The 21,850-nt window shown below is 35.4% G+C and overlaps 1 long non-coding RNA gene across 1 annotated transcript in view; it reads right to left on the bottom strand.

The window, feature by feature from the left end:
- Positions 1-5,145: 5,145 nt before the first annotated feature.
- LOC118524505 (uncharacterized) overlaps positions 5,146-21,850 on the bottom strand; it is a 354,604-nt gene continuing 337,899 nt past the window's right edge. Inside the window, exon 4 of the long non-coding RNA XR_004911661.2 lies at positions 5,146-5,281. This is a non-coding gene — a long non-coding RNA (uncharacterized LOC118524505). The remainder of the gene's footprint in view (positions 5,282-21,850) is intronic.

Here is a 21,850-nt window from a genome sequence, read left to right as displayed (position 1 = left end):
AGTTGATGGAGAGAAATCAATCTATGGTAAGACAATAGGCTGATAGCCTTTAGTACTGATGGGTTCCCTTTGTTTATTGCAGCTCTGGCCCACAAAGCTGCAGCAGGGGCATCAGTCATTATTACTGTAAAGACACACAGAAACAATTGCTTCCTGAAGTAAGAATCCTCCTTGCATATTCATTACACACATTTATATATTAGTCTCAGCCTATCTCGAACAGAGACATTCTTCTACTTTGTAGTCTTTCTTGTAGCTTCCCAGGGTTCTTTCCTAAATTGAACGAAGGCCTCTAAGCATCAGCTTTGGAATTGCCATGGCTAATTGTCTAGGAGATTTTTGTATTCAAGCAAACACCAGGACTGACATCCTAAAACAGAACATCATAACCTTTGTTGGCTGATTCCCCTGGAGATGATTAATGGAGACATGACTAAATACACTCACTGACTATAAAAGCAAATTAGGAGAAAAAAAAAAAAAAAAAAAAAGGCCATTGGGCAGGGATACCAGCAAACCTTCCAGGGCAACCTGCTTTATGACTTGCTATGAAAGGCATCGATGTCTTCCCTCAAACACTCACAGATGGTTTAGAAAATCACCTCATGGTAGTTTTATCATGTTGGAAATAAAGTTCTATAAAGTATTTACAGAAGACTCTCAGTCTTGTCAGTATACTTTTAGTATATAATATGATTCCTTGATTAATCCTTTTTGAGATGAGGACAAACACATGACAGGGCGCGTGGATGTAACTATTGTATCTACTGAAATATATAACTGCATATCAGGTGAGTGATAAGGGATACAGGCTTACTAAAGAATGTTGCTAGGTTCTAAGGGGGCCCCGTATGTATTGGCAATAGGTTATGTTGTTGTTGCTACTTTTTTCAGCTAGAGCAATTTTCAAAATATAAAACAGAAATAGGAACCATATGGATACATTTATACAGAGTGCAGCCATTGGGTTTTAATGTAGAAGATTGGCATATTTATTTTTAACAGTATTGAGAAATTAATGAAATAAAATGAAACTTTACCCTTATAGCCAAAAGAAATACACTTCAAAAAAGGAACACATTACTTAATATTATTTTTTTTAAATATTTTACTTATTTATTTATTTGAGAGAGAGAATGAGAGACAGCATGAGAGGGGAGTGGGTCAGAGGGAGAAGCAGGCTCCCCACTGAGCCGGGAGCCCGATGTGGGACTCGATCCCAAGACTCTGGGATCATGACCTGAGCCAAAGGCAGTCACTTAACCAACTGAGCCACCCAGAAGCCCGTTATTTTTTATGACATTTTACAAATTTAGGTGCAGAAAATTTAATTTAGGACATTTACTGTGAGTGGCTTAAGATTTAAGCTGAGTTCTTTCATTTGTAAATTTGAGATAATAGTCATGGAGAATAAATGAGAAGATATAAGTAAAATATTTCGGAGAATGTAAACAACTTTATGCATACCGAATAAATGTTATCTATTATGTTTTTATATTAATATGACTCTTTTCTAGAAAGGTGTCATCATTAATAAATTTTGCTGAAATAACTGAATATCAGTATGGATAAGAATTAGATTAGTTCTCCACATTATTAAAGACAAATATTTCAAATAGAAAAAGATTTAGAGAAAATCTAGAAACAATTGGAATAACATGTTTGTCCCTATTGGGAAAGTTAGATAAATTACATAAAGAAGAAAGGAAAAATATAATAAAAGACAATATGACCAGATTTCAATATATATAACTTTTGTTATATCATTATGTTTGATTAGCTGATAGAAGGTAGGCTCACCGAATTTGTAACAGCATAAATAAAACAGAATAGCATACATATTAAGTGACAAAATTAGGTAAAAAATATAGCTTGACAGCCACTATGGTGTACCCAATCCAACAAGATAGAATTTAAGTGAACAGGCTATAGAATGGAATTTTGGGCAAATTTATTTTGAATGAACTTACTTTAGGTGAAATGCTTAGCAAGAATAAATATATCACCTTACATTTGAACTTGATGTTTGCTGTCATTAATAGTAGGATGGATCAATCTGGTACATCAGCTAGAATGAGTTGGACAACAAATACCAAAAGAGCTTAAAAGGGAAAAATTATCCCACCTACCAAAACGTCCCAGAGTAGGATGGCTTTCAATCTGGTTAATTCTGTTGTTGAAAATCATCAAGAACCAGTATTCCCATGGCACATGCATAAAATGGAGTACTACTCAGCAATAAAAAGAAATAAGCTACTGTTTATGTAATGACATAGATGAATCTCAAATCCATAACGCTAAGTGAAAAAAGCCAGAGTCAAAGATTATATACTGCAGGATTCCATTTATATGACATTCTGGGAAAGACAAAACTATGACAGAGAAGAAATTAATAGTTACCAAGGGCCAGAAGTGGAGGAAGGTGATTGACTACAAAGATTCATGAGAACTCTCTGTGGTGACGAGACTATTCTGTATCTTGACTATGGGATTGTTACATAACTATACATATTTGTCAAAATTAATCGTTTTTTTTACCTCTATTTTCAATGCATTTAAATTTACCTTCATAAATTTTAAAATAAACAAAAAAGAACTACTTTTTCATCTTTCGTGTGTCTGCCTGACCTGTGACTAATTCACCTCATGCTTGCAAGTAAATTGCCTTATTCCCATGTATCACAGGCTGGTCAGATAATGTCCAGCAGAAGAGAAGCTGTCCCTTTATGTGTTCTCTTTTTCCTTGTAGGAAATTTTCAGGAACCTGCCTCCCTACTCCCTCGCAATAGACTTTCCACACATCTCATGGACTACACCTGGGTCACATGTCCATCCATTCCTTAATCAATTCTGGCAAGGAAAATGAATTAATCATAATTAACATTGATTTAGAATTTAACCTTACGCTTGAGATAAAGACACCTTTCCTGAGGTTAGATTACTGAACACATTAGAAATTCAGCTGGTAAGGATAAACCATAGTTGTGGTGAACATAACTAATAGTGATGAACAATGAATAGTGTCTGTTCAATTGGCTAGCAACCTTGTGATTTTATTCAATGATAAACTTTGACACAGGTCAACAGGAATGAGATTAGACAAAAAACAAACAAACAAACAAAAAACAGTCAAGCTAATGCTTGACCTCACTTGCATACTACTTCATACTCTAATACTTGAATCTAGTAATAGATGCATTTTTCTATAATTGGAAATGTAATACGCCTTAATGTAATACTCTTGAGAAAGTTGCTTGATGAGAGATTGACTTGGAAACTATGTCATTTAAGGAGTTCCTGCAAGAAATAGAACTGGTATGTGCACCAGCATGTGGAAGACACATTAGATTAAATCTGTATGTTGTTGAAGACTAAAGAGAGAACCACAAGCAGAAAGCACAGTGTGATGTAGGGGAGAAATTTCAAATATTAGAGTTATCCAAAGACTTCCAATGATGGTGAATTACCACTGTGAATATTCAAAGCTGACCTAGGCTATGCCTATATATATGTAGCAGAAGAGGATTCTAATGTCAGATGGATCATTGGACTGTGCATTCTAAGAATCCACAATATTGATATGATGCTAAAACTTTTCTTAAGTACACAAGGAAATACATAGGTATGTGTGATTTTGCACATACAAGATACTCAAATAAACATATATTGCACATGACTAAAAATATTTTATTAATTGAAAGACTAGAAGGTAATACATAATAAAATAAAAATGTGTTATATAAGGCAGTAAGATTATGGATGAATTAAAAACAAAATCTAAGGGAAATCTAGATAAGAAGTGGAAAATTTCAGCTCAGTATGATACTGAGGAGTCTCTGATATGAGTGGGTTCCATTCACCAGGCAACTCTAATGAATCCTCTGTCTTTGAAATGTGCCTACTTTAGAGAGACTCAAAGCTGACACCAGCTCTGGGAGCCTATCCTGGTCTTGCTCCTTATCTAATCAAAAATGTTAGATGTCCTCTCTGCTTATGGTTTCTAGGCATGTGATTTTCGAAAATATGTAATTGAAGACACTCAACCAACATAGAGATTTTTATGAATTTTCATAGACTGTGGGAAAAGATATGATTGTCATCTTATCTATAAAAGGGAGAAAAATGCTTGACAAATCATTTCCCTATGATTATGCATAGTGTTGATTCTTTGTTGAAGTATTATTATTATTTTTAGTTTTTATTACCTAATTCAGTTTCTTTTTGTTTACCAGTTAATAGAAGCAGAAAGACCAAGACTAAAAACAGTAACCTATCATTGACAGAGCCAAGGGAAGAGCTTTACATTTCATAAGCTACTATCATTATTATTTTTGCTAATCATGGAAAAATGGTGCTAACTTGAAATAATTCAAATGCATCAGATAAATTTAAGAAACAACTTAGCTACCCACTCTTAAGTGGAAACACAGTATAGCTTAAAGTCTATAGTATAAAGGATTACTTAATAGCACAGGTGTGCTTGGGTTATTTTTAGCTGCCTACAAAACTCAAAGTTAAATAGCAAAGAAATTGCATGTAAAGCTCTTTCTTCATGGTCTCGTTATATCTATTAACCTTTCCCTCATGTTAAATGAATTTGTTCTCAAGTTATTTAGGAGCTCCCATTATCTTATATATAACTTTAGAAATGCATCCTGAACCAAGAGGCTTGCTGCATGCGTGTGTTGTGCTGAACAAACGTGAAGAAAACAAAAAGACCTTAATTAGGAGAAAGACTATAAGAACCCAAATGCAAGAAAACAAAAGGACAATAACAGAAAAACAAAAAAGGACTAACTGAACATAATAAAAAAATAAAAACAAAAACAACAAAAAAAGAAGGACCATAAAGTAGTTGTTTGTTAATTTTAGACATGCACTGAATACAGTTGTCCCCCCTTATCTGTGGGGGTTATGTTCCAAGACCCCCAGTAGATGCCAAAACTATACTACAAAACATATATATATATATACTGTGTTTTTTCCTCTATATACATATCTATGATAAAGTTTAATATATAATAGGCACAATAAGAGATTAACAATAATGAATAAAATAGAACAATTATAACAATATACTTAATAAAAATTATGTGTGATCTCTCTCTCAAAGTATCATATTGTACTGTACTCACCCTCCTTCTTCTTGTGATGATGAGATATAAAATGCCTATATGATGAGATCAAGTTAGAAGAATGACATAGGCATCATGACTTAGCATTAGGCTACTGCTGACCATATATCAGAGGGGATCATCTGCTTCCAGACCACAGTTGACTGCTGGTAAATGAAACCATGAAAATCAAAACCTCAGATAAGGAGGACTATTGTACCCACATTCTACAAAGCTCTATTTTGGGTATTTTATGATGACATGATGTATAAAACCATTTCATTTTCTGCCCCAGTGAGTTCAATATTGTTACAGAGAAGAAAAGTGACCCTTATGATATGTATTGCTTCTAAAATTAATGCTAAGTTAAATTTTCCATGGGTTGTGGAATTCTTACACTGTTTTTATATGAAAACATTTTCAGGAACAATTTACAGCTCTTTCTGGGATCTAAACAAGAATGGGCAGAGACTTTCCAGAAAGTTACCAGCTCTTCCTACTTGATTAAGGGTTTCTCTACTTTGCTAGTTAGGTCAAAAACTTGAATTATTTTGTTTTTAAAAGTAGTAAAGTGGTTATTTATTCAGTCACTGATACTTAGATTGAATGCTTTTGTAACACTCGTATTGCAGGTATATAGAACAGTTTAACAAACACTCAAAAGATAAAAGCTGGCCAATTTCAATAGCTCCATAGGCTTAGCCCATCTAATTTCCCATAGCCCCAACATGACAGAGCCCCCCTGTATCTTCTCTACTCTACTCTACCATTCTGTGATTTTTATTTATTCTGCTTCCACAACCTGAAATTTTCTCTCTTCTCTCCTCAACATTTTTTCAGATCCTGCTTAATCTTCAAAGTCCAACAAAATCTTTGCCTCCTACACGGAGCCTTACTGCAGCAAATTACACTGGCATTTATCTCTCTGTTGCTTATTATGCTTATCTGAGAGGAGTGGTGTTCAGAGCTACTGTTTTGTTTCCATCTGTTCAAAGGGTATCAACCCTGTCTGTACATTAGATTCATTAAAGGCGCTTAAAAACAGTGATACTTAGGTCTCACCCCATAATAACTGAATTAGAATCTCAGGATAGAGCCTGAGCATTGCTAGTTGAAAAAATCTTCCCAGGTGATTTTGATGCATAGTGAAAATTGAGAAACCAGTTGGTTTAAGATAGTTTTAACCCAAAGTTACTCATAAAGGGCTATAATTTAAGACATTTCTTCCCTCTCTTTTTGATTATTTTTCTGCTATACAGAAAAATACAGAGCATGTACCACACATTTTGGATTCATAAATTCAGATGCCAAAGCTCATTCTTGCCCCAAATAGTGGATTGGTTTCACCTCACACACAAGTTCCAATCAATTGATAGTTACTTCTAGCCCATCACTTTGAGGAGGATTCTGAGGACCCTCTGGCTTTGGCAACCATCAAACCTCTTGGCCACATGGTGGAGGAACAAGGAAGACTCACCACACATGCCCTCCCCTACTTCCTCCCTCCCTCTCTCCTTCCTTCTCCCATCTGTGCAGCATACACAGACTTGCAAATACACACCACAAACCCTTAGAATTTCTATTTCCATTGTGCAGAGTCACAATAACCAGGAGAAGTAACAAAAAACTCTAAAAATCCAACATATGACCCCCCAAAAAGCCAATATGAACTATCCAATTTATATGAATACTAAAACAATTTTTTTTATCAGTGTCTGGTTTAATGTGGATTAAATTATACCAGTGGCTCCCCTCTACTCAACCCACCTCCTTTATTTTTATTTTCATTTTCCTTAATTTCAAATGTCTTTGATGGTACTGAATAGAAAAGTCCCCTTGTCACCAGTGATTAAGTGTTACTATTATGATTACCAAAATTGGCTGGGCTTCTGCTCCTAAAAGATGTACTTTGGGAATGGCAAGATTTTCAATTTAGTTTTCAAGTTTTGTTGTCTTCAGAAAAGATTTAAAATTTTCCCTGAAATAAATAAGCCAACTGCTGTTCTCACTTTCTATAAATTATTGACAACAGAAACACCAAATCATAAATGAAGTAATTTACAAAAACATATTTCCGTTTTTAAAAATAAAATAAAGATTCCAACCTCAAAGAACGTTTCTTCTCTAGTTTTCTGGTCTGTCAGATATTGTGTGTTATCTTTGATATAATTTTGGCAGATAACAACTTTCCCTATGTGAAAACAACTGTCCTGTGAATTGTAAATGATGTCTAAGGATTTTTTTTTTTAAACAAAAGTGTCTGGATTGATTGTGTCTGCAATTCCTCCAAGTTGTAAATATCTCTGTCTAATGGTTTTTAGCCAGTTCAGTTTAATAGCAAACATATCAAATTTTTAAAAAATGAAAGAAAAAAAACAACAACCCTGTGAGTCTGCATAATGTTTTGAATGGGTGAAAGTAAATCACACCATAACAATTCTCCATTTTTATTAAAGGGGGAATCTTCCGTTGCCATAACCACAACCTCTCTAATTCCACAAGCCAATTACAGGGTGTGAGGTAATAATGCTCTAAAGGGGAAATGCCATTCCGCTGACCTCAGAACTAGAGGGAATAGGGGCTGGGTAAACAGCATAAAATAATAAGCATGCACAGTAAGTGAGGTGAAATGGAAATAGAATGTAATTATAACACCTTTGATCGTCATGCTTTGAATTTACTGAGCTGTTTTTCACCGTGGCTGTCTGTGTGCAGAGAATGGCTTAAATTCCCCACTATATACACCTCTCAAATGTTTTCATCCAGCTAACTCCTCAAGTTAGTTATGATCCATTTTGATGGACTTCAGGAAATTTTCAAGTGGATTTCTTCAATACCAACTAATCAGTTGATTGTTTGAAAACACTCCTACACACTCTTTATAACTGTTTCAAAAATTTAGTAATTTACATGTACAAAGAATGAAAATCATACTGTATGCAGATAAAGACAATAACACCCTTTCTTTAGAGTGTATACCATTTCTTCTTTTGTCTTCCTCAGACTATAGTGAACATAAACTTTTTTTTTTTTTTTTTTGAGGTGGGAAGAGGCAGCAGGAGAGGGAGAAAGAGGAGAATCTTAAGCAGGCTCCATGCCCAGCGCAGAGCCCAACCCGGGAGTCGATCTAATGACCTTGAGATCATGACCTGAGTGGAAATCAACTGACTGAGCCATCCAGGTGCCTGGTGAACATAAATGTTTAAAAATTCCTACAGTAATTATGTCTGTCCAAGAAACTTTCCACTCATTGCTTTAATCACAAGTCTTGTGTGTGTGTGTGTGTGTGTGTGTATGCTACTCTAAGTGCAGAGAACAGGCTTACCCATCTTAGTATCCCTCTTGTGGGAGTCGTATAGTACTTGCATCTAGGATTACAAATACTGGGGATGCCTGGGTGGCTCAGTCAGTTAAACATCAGACTCGATTTTGGCTCAGGTCACGATCTCAGGTTGTGAGATTGAGCTTTGCGTCAGGCTCCCTGCTGGGTGTGGAGCCTGCTTAATATTCTCTCTCCCTCTCCCTCTGCCCCATCTCCCACCTCTCCTCCTCTCTAAAAAACAACAACAACAACAAAAATTACAAATGCTGGAGCAGACTGGCTCTGCAACTGACTATAAAACATCTCCGAGTCTTAGTTTTCTCACCTATATTATGGAGATAGCACAACCTGCCTCACAGAATTATTAAAATGTTAAATAATATAATATCTATTATTATGTTATATATACATAATGGTTGGTTATTAGTGATTACTCAAAATTTGATCATAATTACTAACCATAATATACAAAAGAGAAAAAATGAGACAAGATGTTTTAGATTAGCTGACATATCACTTAGGCTCCTAATAGGAAATCAATGATAGACTCAAACTGGAATAATTTGAGAATGATTCATTTACTTCAGGACTTATAACTAAGGTATAGGAGAGTATGGCAGAATTATAAGGGTAGTGCAGAGACCTGAAGGGATATACGGAGCAGTAGGTTACTGGAGCTAGGGCAGGGTTGAGACCTGAGCCATCTCATTTCCTTGATTTTCCTTGATTTGTTCCCATTGCTCCATACAATGCATTGCTCCTTGTTTTAACATTTTTAACCCACAGAATTCCCTGTCATTTCTTTCCATGCCCTCCAATTAGCTTTTATAATACATAATCTTTTTTTTTTGATTATGGCTACTTCAATTCTTCCCATATCTCAGACCAGAAACATTCTTTGTTTCTTTCTTTGTTCAATATGTAATGAGTGACCTTGATTCCTTGACTAGGATTTTTCCTGCAGTCCTCAGCCACCACCCCTTATCAGTCCTTGTTATCACCAGAAATGGCACCATTTCTGAAATCACACTTTCAATTCTAACACTCTACTCTTTGACCACAACTTCCTGTGCTTTCTAGCTCTCTTGCTCAAGCTGGTAGGGCTTTAGTAGGTAATGGTTATTTCCCTCATTATAGAAGTAGTGTATCAGCCCTGTCTTCTGAATGTAGATAGATGGTCAATGAGTATAAATATATAAATACATTTTTAAAGTCATCCAAAAATTCTTTCTCTTGGAAATTTAGAAAATATAAATCACCAAAGATAAACAGGGCTGAACAGTGGTTTCACTGATTCATCTTATGGACCTAGGAATTTCCATGAGTTTCTGCCCTGCATTTTCCAGGGCTTGATCATAAGGGTTTTATTTAATGATTAAGGGAGTCAGGATTAGTTTCTTGTTTTGCAACCAAAACAAAACAAAATGAAACAAAAACCAAACCAAACCAAAATAAAACAAAATATAACAAAAAACCCAATAGACTTCTATCAATACTGTAACTCTTACTGTATAAATTTCCAATTTCAAATCTATTCATTTTATCATACTTCTTTCATCCATTAATCTCCTCTCTTATCAGCTCTTCTTTTCCAACTTAGATTCCATAGTCCATTTTATAACCATTGTCCAGTAAATATTTTCATTGCCCTTGCCATCTTTCCAGCAAAATCCCATTCACTTTTTCCAGGTTTGCACCTATGAAACTGACTTGCTGGAGAAATTTCACCTAACTGGTCAGATTCTGCCACCAGAATATGTCTCAAGTTTGTCCAACACTATTTCTACTGTGAACAAAAACTAAACCCTACGACTCCTCACTGGACTACTGCTGCCTCTCATAGTATCTTAGGACCAACTCTTGATCCATTCCAATTCACTTTTCACAAAACAGCCAAAATAAGTTTTGTAAAACATAAGATCAATTATACCAGTGCCTTCTGTAAAATTCTTCAATGGCAATCTTTTGTAAGGAAAAAAAAATCAAACTTCTGAATATTGCTGCTTCGTGTAGTTCCTGTTTAATGTTCCAACATCATTTCTCTCTTCTTTGCTACACTGTGGGTACACTGCCCTTCTTTCAATTCAGTGAAAGGCAAATATTGCCACCTCAGGGCCTTTGCACATGCTGTCACTCCTTGCTGGAACACTCTTTTTCTTCCTTTGTGAATGTCTGAGTCCTTCTCTTCTTAGGTACTTCAATGTAATATTCTGTGACCACTCAGTCTGAAGTAGTCCCTTTCCTTCACTGCTTTCCCCTCCATGCCCTATTCTCTTCCTTTAGGGTTTGACTACCATCTCTCCTCCATTCTGTGTGAGGTTAAGACCATGTTTGTTCTGTTTGTCTTTATATACCCCATGCCTAGTACATAGTGCTTGATACATAGTAGATGATCAATGAATGTTAAATGAGTGAATAAAAGTTTAGATATGAGATAGTGGGTAATAGGGAGTCATACGTAGCTTTTGAGCTAGGAAATCATATGCTGTATCACTAATTTAGACAGACTAATTAAGTGATAAGAAAAAATAAAAGTTAAGTGAGAGAAGTGAAATTGTCTCTTTTAATTAAATAAAACTCAAGATTTTCAAGGTTACCTTTGTACAGAGTTTGAGTCATCTGAGCCTTGCTTTCTTTAGTTAAAATTTTTTTCTCCTAAACTTCCTCCTCCCTTTGATAATTCCTCTTATGGTTTGCTTACATTTGTAGGTGGTATCTCCTCAAAAGGCTCTAAATGAACCAAGTATAGATAATCATTCTCTATAGCAAAGCAACAATAGGCTGAAAATACACAACATATTGCTAAATACAAAGGAGAACAAATGCCTCAGAGAATAAACACAAACAATATATAAAGTGTAAGGAGTCCAACTTGTAAAATACAAGTGTCCCGTCCTGCTCACTTTAGGTCCCTGCTGAGTGCACAACCTGTGGCTCACGCTACCTCTTGATAGAGCTGCCTCCATTCAAGCTCTAAAGGGCCAGCATGGCAAAGATGGCTTGCCATCTTTGTCTGAAACTCATTTCCTAAATATCTATATTCCCGGTGTTAGTGCCCCTACACTGGGCCTCCATATCTTAGAGGCGTCTCTTCTGGTCCTCCTCCAGGTACCTCTTCATGTTGAATGAGAAAACTGATAGACCAAGGAAACCTGCTGATCCAGAGGCTATAGCTCCTGTCACTGTTTCTGAACCGTACTCCAGGAACCAGGGACTCCAGTACAGGTGCCAGACCCACTTCCAGAGACCTTGCAGTCCCTCTTCACTACCCTCTGAGGGCAGATCATACTCTAGAGGGGAAGCACCTCTAGTCCTGAGGGTGGGTCACATGGAATGAGAAGGTAGGGAAATATTTAATAAGAGCAGTTGAATTATCTTTATTAATATCAGGTACAAAATGCATATTTTAGATTAAAAAAACACAATCATTAAATGTTAGAAATTATGGGAAAATAGTTTAAACTCAAATATACAAAATTTGGAAATGACATTTTTTATTAAGTAATATGCCCATACTCCAAATTCAGTGAGGTTCTGCCCCACTTTGTAGAGTCTGCATACAGAGTTCCACATACATAATAAGGAAGTGACCTATGCTTTAGCTGGATGATTAAGGAGAATAGAAACCCACATACAGATGTTTGGGTGTTTTCCAACAAAAATAAGCCATTTGCTTTTCTTCTCAGTACTGAAAAAAGATGAACAAAAATATTAAAAAGCAGAGATAAACAGGCCTTGCTGCATCATCCAAGACTGATTCCATTTAGGTCAAGGTCATATAATATATCAGTGTGGTTTTAATTATATTGTTTTCTAGTGAGCATTATGGGTGTGTCCCATTCCAATTTCAATTATTTCACATAATTTTTCAACTGCCTGTATTACAGTGAGCCATGCTCTTCAGCTTTAAACCAATCAGAACTCCACCTAATTTCAGTGGGAATATTTTATGAGGATAAACTGAATATTTGTACCTAATATCTTGGAAGGCAACAACAATCTGTGGATTAAAACATAGCTTTTGTAAATAGAGGAAATGTCCTTTGTTTCATCACACAATTGCTGAAAAGAACTACTGTTAGTCAAATGGTATATAGGAATTTACCTATTTAAATCATCAAAGGTGTTTTCATGATTCCAAACAACTCCAGTAACAATGAAAAACCTCTGGTTAAAATAAACCGTGCATAAAATAATCATACAAAATAATGGAGTAGAGCCAAAAAAAACCACCCTCAACTATTCTAAGGGTTTACTATCATTGTACATTAGCAAGAGTGTTACTTTCATGAAAGTCTCATTAGTCTTTTTTTTTTAATTGAAGTATACTTGACATACGATGTTATATTAGTTTCAGGTGTACAACATAGTGATCGGACAATTTTATACATTACACAATGCTCACCATCTGTCACCATACAATGTTATTACAATATCCTTAACTATATTCCCTATACTATATTTTTCATCTCCATTACTTATTTATTTTATAACTGCAAGTTTTTTCCTCTTAATCCCCTTCACATATTTCACTCACCCTCCACCCACACTCCCCTTCCCCTCCAGCAACCACGAGCTTACTCTCTGTATTTATGAGTCTGTTTCTGTGGTTTTGTTTGTTTGTTCATTTGTTTTGTTTTTTAGATTACACATATAAGTGAAATCATATGGTATTTGTCTTCTCTGATTTATTTTACTTAGGCTGTTTTAAACACATGATATTAAAATTACCAGAATAAAGTAAGGAGAGAGGCTAGTTTTAGAAAACTGGCAGCCTATCTTCAAGCCCTTGGTATGAACTACAGATTTTTAAATAACTTTTATTTTTAAAAATTTACTTTGAAATGATAGTGCCATGTTGGTATATAAGTAAGACATACCACTTGAGCAACTACTGTACTATCTAAGCTATCTTAATGGATACACAATTTACCAAATCATTAAATAATGGGGCTACACTTTAGTGGTTAATTGTTGCCTTTCTAGTATTTTCTGTATATAGGGATGTGTACATGTTTCTTGTCCTTTTGATAAAACTGAATCTCCAAAGAATAGTCTAATCTGTCATGTTAATAAACTAAAATATTCAAAATTTTGTATTCTCATTTTCATACCATGTATGCACATCCGTATAAGTGGTAAGTCTGGTAATCAAACAAAACATCCTTTCCACCATCATAAAAATTACATGGATAACAGGAGAATGTATCTTAATTTTCCATTAGAAAAAAAAAGCAACAAAAGGTATTACTTGTAAAGTTAACATTTTAAGGTATTTTTTCTAACATAAAATAATATAGAAAAGATATTAGATTTTCACTAAAATTCAACATACTCACCAAATCTTTAGTTTTTGGTGAACTATCATGCTATATGAAAACTGTAAGATTTAAGATAATGAGAATAAATGTGTCTTTATCAGGATTTTTCAATCATACTGTTTAGACTCCATTCAGTGTATTTATTTATTTTTGGTAACTGAAAGAGCTCTGAAAGACAGTGATTGAATTTTCAACATTTCTCTAATGTTTATGTAGCGTGATTAAAATAATGAGAGTGATTTATTGTACTTGGATAGGATCCTGATTCTGAGACATTAACCTGACCCAGTTGTGGCTAACATTGTATTTTCAGAAATAAGAATTTTCAGAAATAAACAGCTACAATACTTTAAAAAAAAACAAAAAAAAATTGTTGCATCAAATAATACGTGAAGTCATTTAATTACCCGAATTTTATTATAAAATGCATTGATTTTATTTTTTTAATTTATTTTTTTTAAAGATTTTATTTATTTATTTGACGGAAAGAAAGAGCGAGAGCAGGAACACGAGCAGGGGGAGTGGGAGAGGGAGAAGCAGGCTTCCCGCCGAGCAAGGAGCCCAATGTGGGGCTCCATCCCAGGACGTTGGGATCATGACCTGTGCAGAAGGCAGAGGCTTAATGACTGAACCCCCCAGGCGCCCCAATACATTGTTTTTAAATGACAATGTTTCTATTCATAAAAACTATTTTGGGGATAAATAAATAAACTGGGATAACACCATAGAAAAGCTCTAATGTATTTGTGGTCAGTTGCTCTTCAAAATACTTAGAGAAGTAGAGAATTATCAAATACAGGTTCTAATTTAGAAATGTTATTGGGAAATGATAGGACGCACCATACATTTTGTTATTATTAAAAAGGAAACACATTTATGCAAGGTTATTTTACCTGGGTGTTAATGAGGACTAATGTATATGGACCTGACTCATTCAGATACTCAGATATCACCTAGATATTTCAGTGTAAACATGAACCTTATCATGAAATTATTCAAGTTTATTTGTGCTTCTACTCAACATGTTTACCCCAAGAAAAAGCAGATATTGTTCTCCTTTGCTGATTTGTTTCTTTATATTGAATTTCTTTATTGATTGTGTTTTCACTTCATTTGAACTTATAATATGTATCAGATCTGTGCACATAGTTGTTAGTGACACTTTGTTAATAATGGCAAGATAAAGTTGCTAGTGCTGTAATAAGAATATTTTATTAATTGTCCAGGCTGGGCACCAACCCAAGGTAAAACCAACATGATAAATGGCCCGTTGCCATTGCTTTCAAAAGAAATTATAGTACTATTCTTCCCTCTCAAACATTGGCTCAATTCCCATTTTTTAATTGATCGGCAAGAGGCTGACACTATTATTTTTTTTTTAATTTTCTTGTTTTGGGGTTGCTTAATGGGTTTCTCCCCTATTCCTCTACTCACACCCCATTATTCCCACTGTGTTATTGCATGTAATTTATGCAAATTCTTAACTTCCCTGCCTTGTTTTCAGCTCCTAAGGTGAAATTTTATGCTTAACTCATTCCTAGCTTTTTCTTTATTGTTCTATTTGATAGATATCAGTAGTTCCCTAGAGAGAGAGAGAAAGGTAGGGAAACTTATGTCTCTTAGTCAAAGACTCAATTTTTATCAGAAAGCATTCAATAATCACTAGGTAAAAAAGATTTCACTGAAAACATATTGAATTTTAAAGTTATCTTGAAAATGTTATCCACCAAAACAGTGGAGTCCAACATGATAATGATGATGCACTGAAGTAAGAAACTGTCATGAATATTTTTTCCAGGCCTTTTGCATTACAACATAAATTGCATTGTAATTTTGAAAAACTTTCAAGGGGGAGCTTTAGGGGCTGTTGTCTTTTTGATCAGACAACTTAAAACTAATTGCTAATTTATGCCTTGGATAGAAACTGTGTTAGATAAAACTCAGTTCTTATAAACTTTATGACAACTGATTCCAAACAATTTATATTAAGGTATGACAAAATGGCCATGAAAAAATAGCATGCAGTCAAAATCCGTATCAAGTACAAACTGGAACATAAATCACCAAATTATTTTACCTAAATGAAAAATTCTACATACAAATAACACTGGTCATTGATTGCCTACATAGTTTAGTAAAAGCACTGTACTTATGATATAGCACTCTGTTAAGCACCCAAACAAAATAGATGCCATAATTTAAATGTCCATATGGTGCCCATTTGAGACTGTAAGTTTTTTTTTTTTTTTTAAAGATTTTATTTATTTATTTGAGAGAGAGAGAATGAGAGAGAGCACATGAGAGGGGGGGAGGGTCAGAGAGAGAAGCAGACTCCCTGCCGAGCAGGGAGCCCGATGTGGGACTCGATCCAGGGACTCCAGGATCATGACCTGAGCCGAAGGCAGTCGCTTAACCAACTGAGCCACCCAGGCGCCCTGAGACTGTAATTTTAAGCTCTTATTAATATGGCTATTTTCTAACAGAGGGGAAAGAAACCTTGATTTTTCTGGTCAAATATAAACCACAGAAAACTCTTTTCTGTGTTCTGGTGAGATGTAATGACACGTATTTCCGTAAGAAAATCTGAGTAACATCACAGTGTCATTTTTTGAAGAGTAAGATAACTTAATTTTACTAACAAATAATTTGTGTTTGATGGCCTTGACAAGAAATATTTTAATAAGGGGAACTAACTCTGCCAACGTATGCTATTTAATTACTCAGGAAAAAAATTTATTTTAGGGTAAAAAAATGCATGGTGGTTAAGCTTCAATTTTTCTCATAACCAAGCATTTTAAGGAATGACCAGAATAGTATTTTATATTCTTTTAGCTTTCAATGAGGCGTCCGTAACCCTAGGGGAACAGAAATATTAGTAATCAATTTAGTCACAGTTTTGATGCTAATGTGTCAGCTGCCAATATGTACGCCAGATATGCGTCAGGAATGATGCAAAGACCAGGACTTTTTTTTTTCATGAATGCAATAAAAATGTGATTCTCATGATAATTTGGAACTTCCTGAACTAATAATATCTTTACTGGAAAATAATCCAACCTATATTTATAAGCCTAAATGATAGGGAGTATTAATAAGAGTACCATTCAACATTGGCACTTGACTAGATACATTTGTATAGATTAATAAGATTTATTCTATTAGCTTACTTCTCAAACATACCTCATTATTCTATAGCTGACATTCACATATGTAACTAATATAATTATCTAAGGTAGTTTTACATTCTGAGCATACAGAGAATTTAAGAAATTTCCTAAACCCTATCAAAATGACAATATTTTCTAAAGTAATTCATTTGGGAAACATATTTTATAATTTTTTTTCTATTGTGTGTCTTCAGGCTTCAGTGGGATTTTAATATAGATTATTATAGTGTTGAATGATGTAATAAATACCCTTTGAAGGATTTTTTTCGAGCTGTTTTCCTCATGTGTCTATCAGTGTAGCTCTATTCAGTCTCACATTCCTCAGGGATTACACTCAGGAATTTTAGGCCCCAAACTGTGCACAGTTTAAGGCAGGAAACACTGCAACATTAACTAAATATCTGTAGGAGAGTTTACATAAATACAAACACAATTTTGTAAATATGGCCTTCTCTGAAGGTAACCCTTTGAACCACTTCTTGGTAAGGCAGGATGGCTATTTATTTATTTGTTTTTTAAGATTTTATTTATTTATTTGACAGGGAGAGAGAGCACAAGGAGGGGGAGTGGCACGCAGAGGGAGAGGGAGAAGAAGGCTCCCCGCTGAGTAGGACCCTGGGATCATGACCTGAGCCTAAAGCAGAACCTTAACCAACTGAGCCACCCAAGTGCCCTGCAGGATTCCAATTTAAAGAACAAAATGGAAGCATGGCTGTGAAATCGTATTTATGACAACATCAGCAATGTTTTTCACACATTTAGGGCCACAAAGTGAACAAAATCTCATTTGTGCATCTGTTTAAAAGGCATCTGAAGGGGGGCCTGGGTGACTCAGTCGTTAAGCGTCTGCCTTCAGCTCAGGTCATGATCCCAGGGTCCTGGGATCGAGCCCCTCATCGGGCTCCCTGCTCCACGGGAAGCCTGCTTCTCCCTCTCTCACTCCCCCTGTTTATGTTCCCTCTCTCGCTGTGTCTCTCTCTGTCAAATAAATCTTTTAAGATTTTATTTGAGAGAGTGAGAGAAAGAGAGTGTTGGGGGGAGGGGCAGAGGGAGAGAAACTCAAGCAGACTCCGTGCTGAGCTCTACCCAGGGCTCTATGTCATGACCCTGAGATCATGACCTGCGCTGAAACTAAGACTCAGATGCTTAACCAACTGTGCCACCCAGGCGCCTCCAAACTGTTCTTAATGGGAACCTTCAGTTATGTTTGTCCACAGTCAATACTTGTTGGTAATAACCTGTTTTACTCAGGTGAGGAAAAAACAATGCAGTTTAGTAGATATTTTTCCTAAAAGTAAACCAATATTTTGTGATTGATGTTCTTCTCCAAAGGAACAGATTTACATTGACAAAAATCAGTGTTGCCAAGAGTCAGATACTCAACCGACTGAGCCACGCAGGTGCCCCTCAATGACTGTTTTAAAATGTCTTTTCAGGAAGCAACACAGCTTGTTGCTTTTTAATTTTAAGTCTTAGCTGATATATCTTCATTTTGGTGATCTTTACTGAAAAAAAAAGAAAAGAAAAAAATCTTTGAGGAAACATTGGACAAGTTCTACTATAGTTTTGCAAGAAATATAAAAGGAGACTTTATCTCCTTATTTAAACAAAGTATCTTTATAGATGCAAAACTACAGTGGGACAACTTGTGTAGTGTTTCCTTGACAATTCTCCTCCTGCCCTCTTGCCAGGAAGGATTCTCTTGAAAAAAAAAGTCTCATCTCCTAACATTCAATGCTGGGGATGGTGGAAGGGTGGAGGGCGTTGTGTCTCCTCAGATGAAATGGAACAAACTCCTTATTGGAAATTAGAACAATGGAATGATATTTGCTGGGACTTTTTTGTTTGCAAGTGATAGATGTCAGATCCAGGCTAACTTTATCTCAAATGGGAATTTGTTTGTTCTAATAAGGAGGATGCTGAGGCAAAATCCATAGACTAGCCCCAAGAACCTTTCTAAAAGGGACTTAAAATGTAGTACTTCTCCTCTAGTATTTTCTGTCTCCCCCACCCTCTTTTTAAATCTTGGCCTGTCTTTACCTGTTCACATAACACCCTCCTAAAGAAAACAACTGTCCCTAGGTATCCGTGGATTATGCTTCTGGAAGCTCCAATTTAACAACCTGATGGGGAAAGAAAGAGAGAGAGAGAGAGTGAGAGCAAGAACTTCCATTTCCTAATGTCAGTGTAACAATTCCAAAGATGAATTCTGATTTGCTTTACTTGGGTCACATGCCCATTTTTGGACCCATCCATTGTTATTAGAGAGATGGAATGCTGTGATGAGCCAAAACTAGGTCATATGTGAGCAAAGGACAGGGTCTTCAAAAAGAAGAAAGGCTGACAAAAAGCAGTAGCTACCATATATCATTGTTACAAACTGATGGTTGTTCTTTCCCCAAGAAGCTTAAAACTGAGTATAGCTCCTCTATAGTAATAGTATTATCCCAGGTCTTCTGTATCTATAGGCTCCTATTTGTTTTTTTTCTGTTAAAATAAATAATGATTCTCCTTCTTAAACATTTTTCAATACTATAAATCATTTTAGAATCTCCTTGGAGAGAGGTAGTTTCTCAATTACAAAAAAATAATAATAATAGATTAACTGTAACTGGGTTTCCAATAGATCAAAGCATTATCTCTTTTAGAAAAGTTAAATGAAGCATAACAGTTCTATATTAGCAAATGAGAATGGCTATACAAGCCAAGAATGTGGCCTAAAAATATTATGGACTCTATAGTCCATTGCTGCTACCCACTGGGTAACTTAAACAGTAGTCAAACTAGATTCAGCTATGACTTTAATTGTTAATATCATATTGAAATAACTCCTTGACGAACCATGAGAGACTATGGACTCTGAGAAACAAACTGAGGGTTCTAGAGGGGAGGAGGGTGGGGGGATGGGTTAGCCTGGTGATGGGTATTAAAGAGGGCACGTTCTGCATGGAGCACTGGGTGTTATACACAAACAATGAATCATGGAACCCTACATCAAAAAGTAATGATGTAATGTATGGTGATTAACATAACAATAAAATTAAAAATAAATAAATAAATAAATATACCTAACACATACACACACACACAAAACCATAACATAATAAAATAAAATAAAAATATATCAAAAAAAAGAAATAACTCCTTGATGTGATTATATCTTCTTGTTTCTAAGAAATGCTTGAGCAAATTTAAAGTCTATATGTGACTGCACATAACCTAATATTATGAGATGCTGCTAAATCTTAATTAGCTTTCAGAGAGTGCAATGAGAAATAATGTATAACAGTTCTCAGTCAATATATATTTAAAATTGTAGTTACTATCAGGTTTGGATTGTCATACATTTAGTGGTGTTTGTCAGTGAATTAGAAAGGTGTTAATTATAAACAGTGAATAATAGTTGCATATAAGATTATTTTATAGCTCTAACGGATGTGCTTAAAGGTATCAACTAAACTCTGGTTTCTGCAAAAATGTTTGGAATAGGGGAATGGAATGTCCCCTATAGCCTCTGGAGGGAGTGCAGCCCTGCCAACTCCTTGATTTCAGACATCTGGCCTCCAGAACTGTGAAGAATAAATTTCTGTTGTTTCAAGCCACCTAGTTTGTGGTAATTTGCTATGGCAGGCCTGGGAAACTGACACAGGTGGGAACATGTGCCACTAAACCACAGGGGCCAGAGGGAATTTTTCTTCCAGGTCCCATTGTGTGTTTATATTTGGGGAGAACTGAGGATTTTTTTAACTTTCAACTGTGGGTCTTTACCTGGGATTTAGGGAATTGTGTGGGATTTTTGAAAAAGTGAGTAATGAGTTAGACCTAATGCAACTGGCTGGAATCTGATTATAGATTACAAAACCTCTCTAGTAAACAGAAATGCATAGAAAAAACCTCTAACCTACAGGGATCTGTAAATCTTCCTAATACTTTGGAAGATTATTTAATCTTTGTTAAGACAAAGGACTTTATTTTCTGCTCTTATTAGGACTTTAAGATGGGCTACTGTAGCATTCTTTGATTACCATCTTTGTATGTATTACATTGTATTGCAGTATTTGTATATTAATAGATCATTCTTATTTTACCACCAACTCTGAGGTCTAGAACTTATTTATTTTTGCAACTAGTACAGTGCCTGACAAGTGGGTTTTAATAAGTGTTTGATGACTAAATAAATTAATGAATGGATGATACTAAGACTGGGACTTTTTTTTTTTTTTTTTTAAGATTTGGTAGCGTAGTTTGGTAGTACTCCTGAATCCCATAGAACATTCAAGGAAATTACATTTGGTTATCATTATCTAATAGCTTTTTCCTGACATATCTCTGGGTATTGAGAACTTCCTTTATCTAACTCACTGAAGCCTCTTCTCATTTAGCCACTTTACTATCCAAACAACTGTAAAGATTTCTGGCCAAAGTTGGTCCTATGTGTGTGGATAGACCAGGTCTGATTAGGCAGTTCTTCCTAGTCCCATCCCTCAAACTTACCCTCCAACCCTGTGCTCTACCACAAGGTCACCAGATGTGGGGGGTCTGACCACAAGGAAGTTCCTATCCTTTGGCTACCATGGTTTAATTCTATGTATCTGTCTATCCAAGGTTCACTGTCAACATATCAGTTTAAAGAGAAGAAAAAGGAGAAAGAGTAGAAGAGAGGCAAAGTTGTTTTGAGACACATCTTTGGTTCTATTCCTTAGTTTTCTAGGTCAGTCCATGCTGCAGGTCCAGTCCTACTCTGAACACATAGGTAAGTAACCAAGTGCCTTCTGAATGAATAAATCATAGTCACTAGAAAATAAAACTATCAAGCTTATTTTTAAAGCTAACTTGATACACCTAAGATAGAAATAATTAAAGAGACTTACCCAAGGTCACACCAGTAGCTAGAAGCAAAGCCAGGACCAGATATACTTTTCTGTG

Source organism: Halichoerus grypus, chromosome 9 (assembly GCF_964656455.1).
Source record: "Halichoerus grypus chromosome 9, mHalGry1.hap1.1, whole genome shotgun sequence".
NCBI classification, from domain to species: Eukaryota; Metazoa; Chordata; class Mammalia; order Carnivora; family Phocidae; genus Halichoerus; species Halichoerus grypus.
Note: the sequence above shows the minus strand (reverse complement) of the source record. Positions and strands in the feature narration are given on the sequence as shown.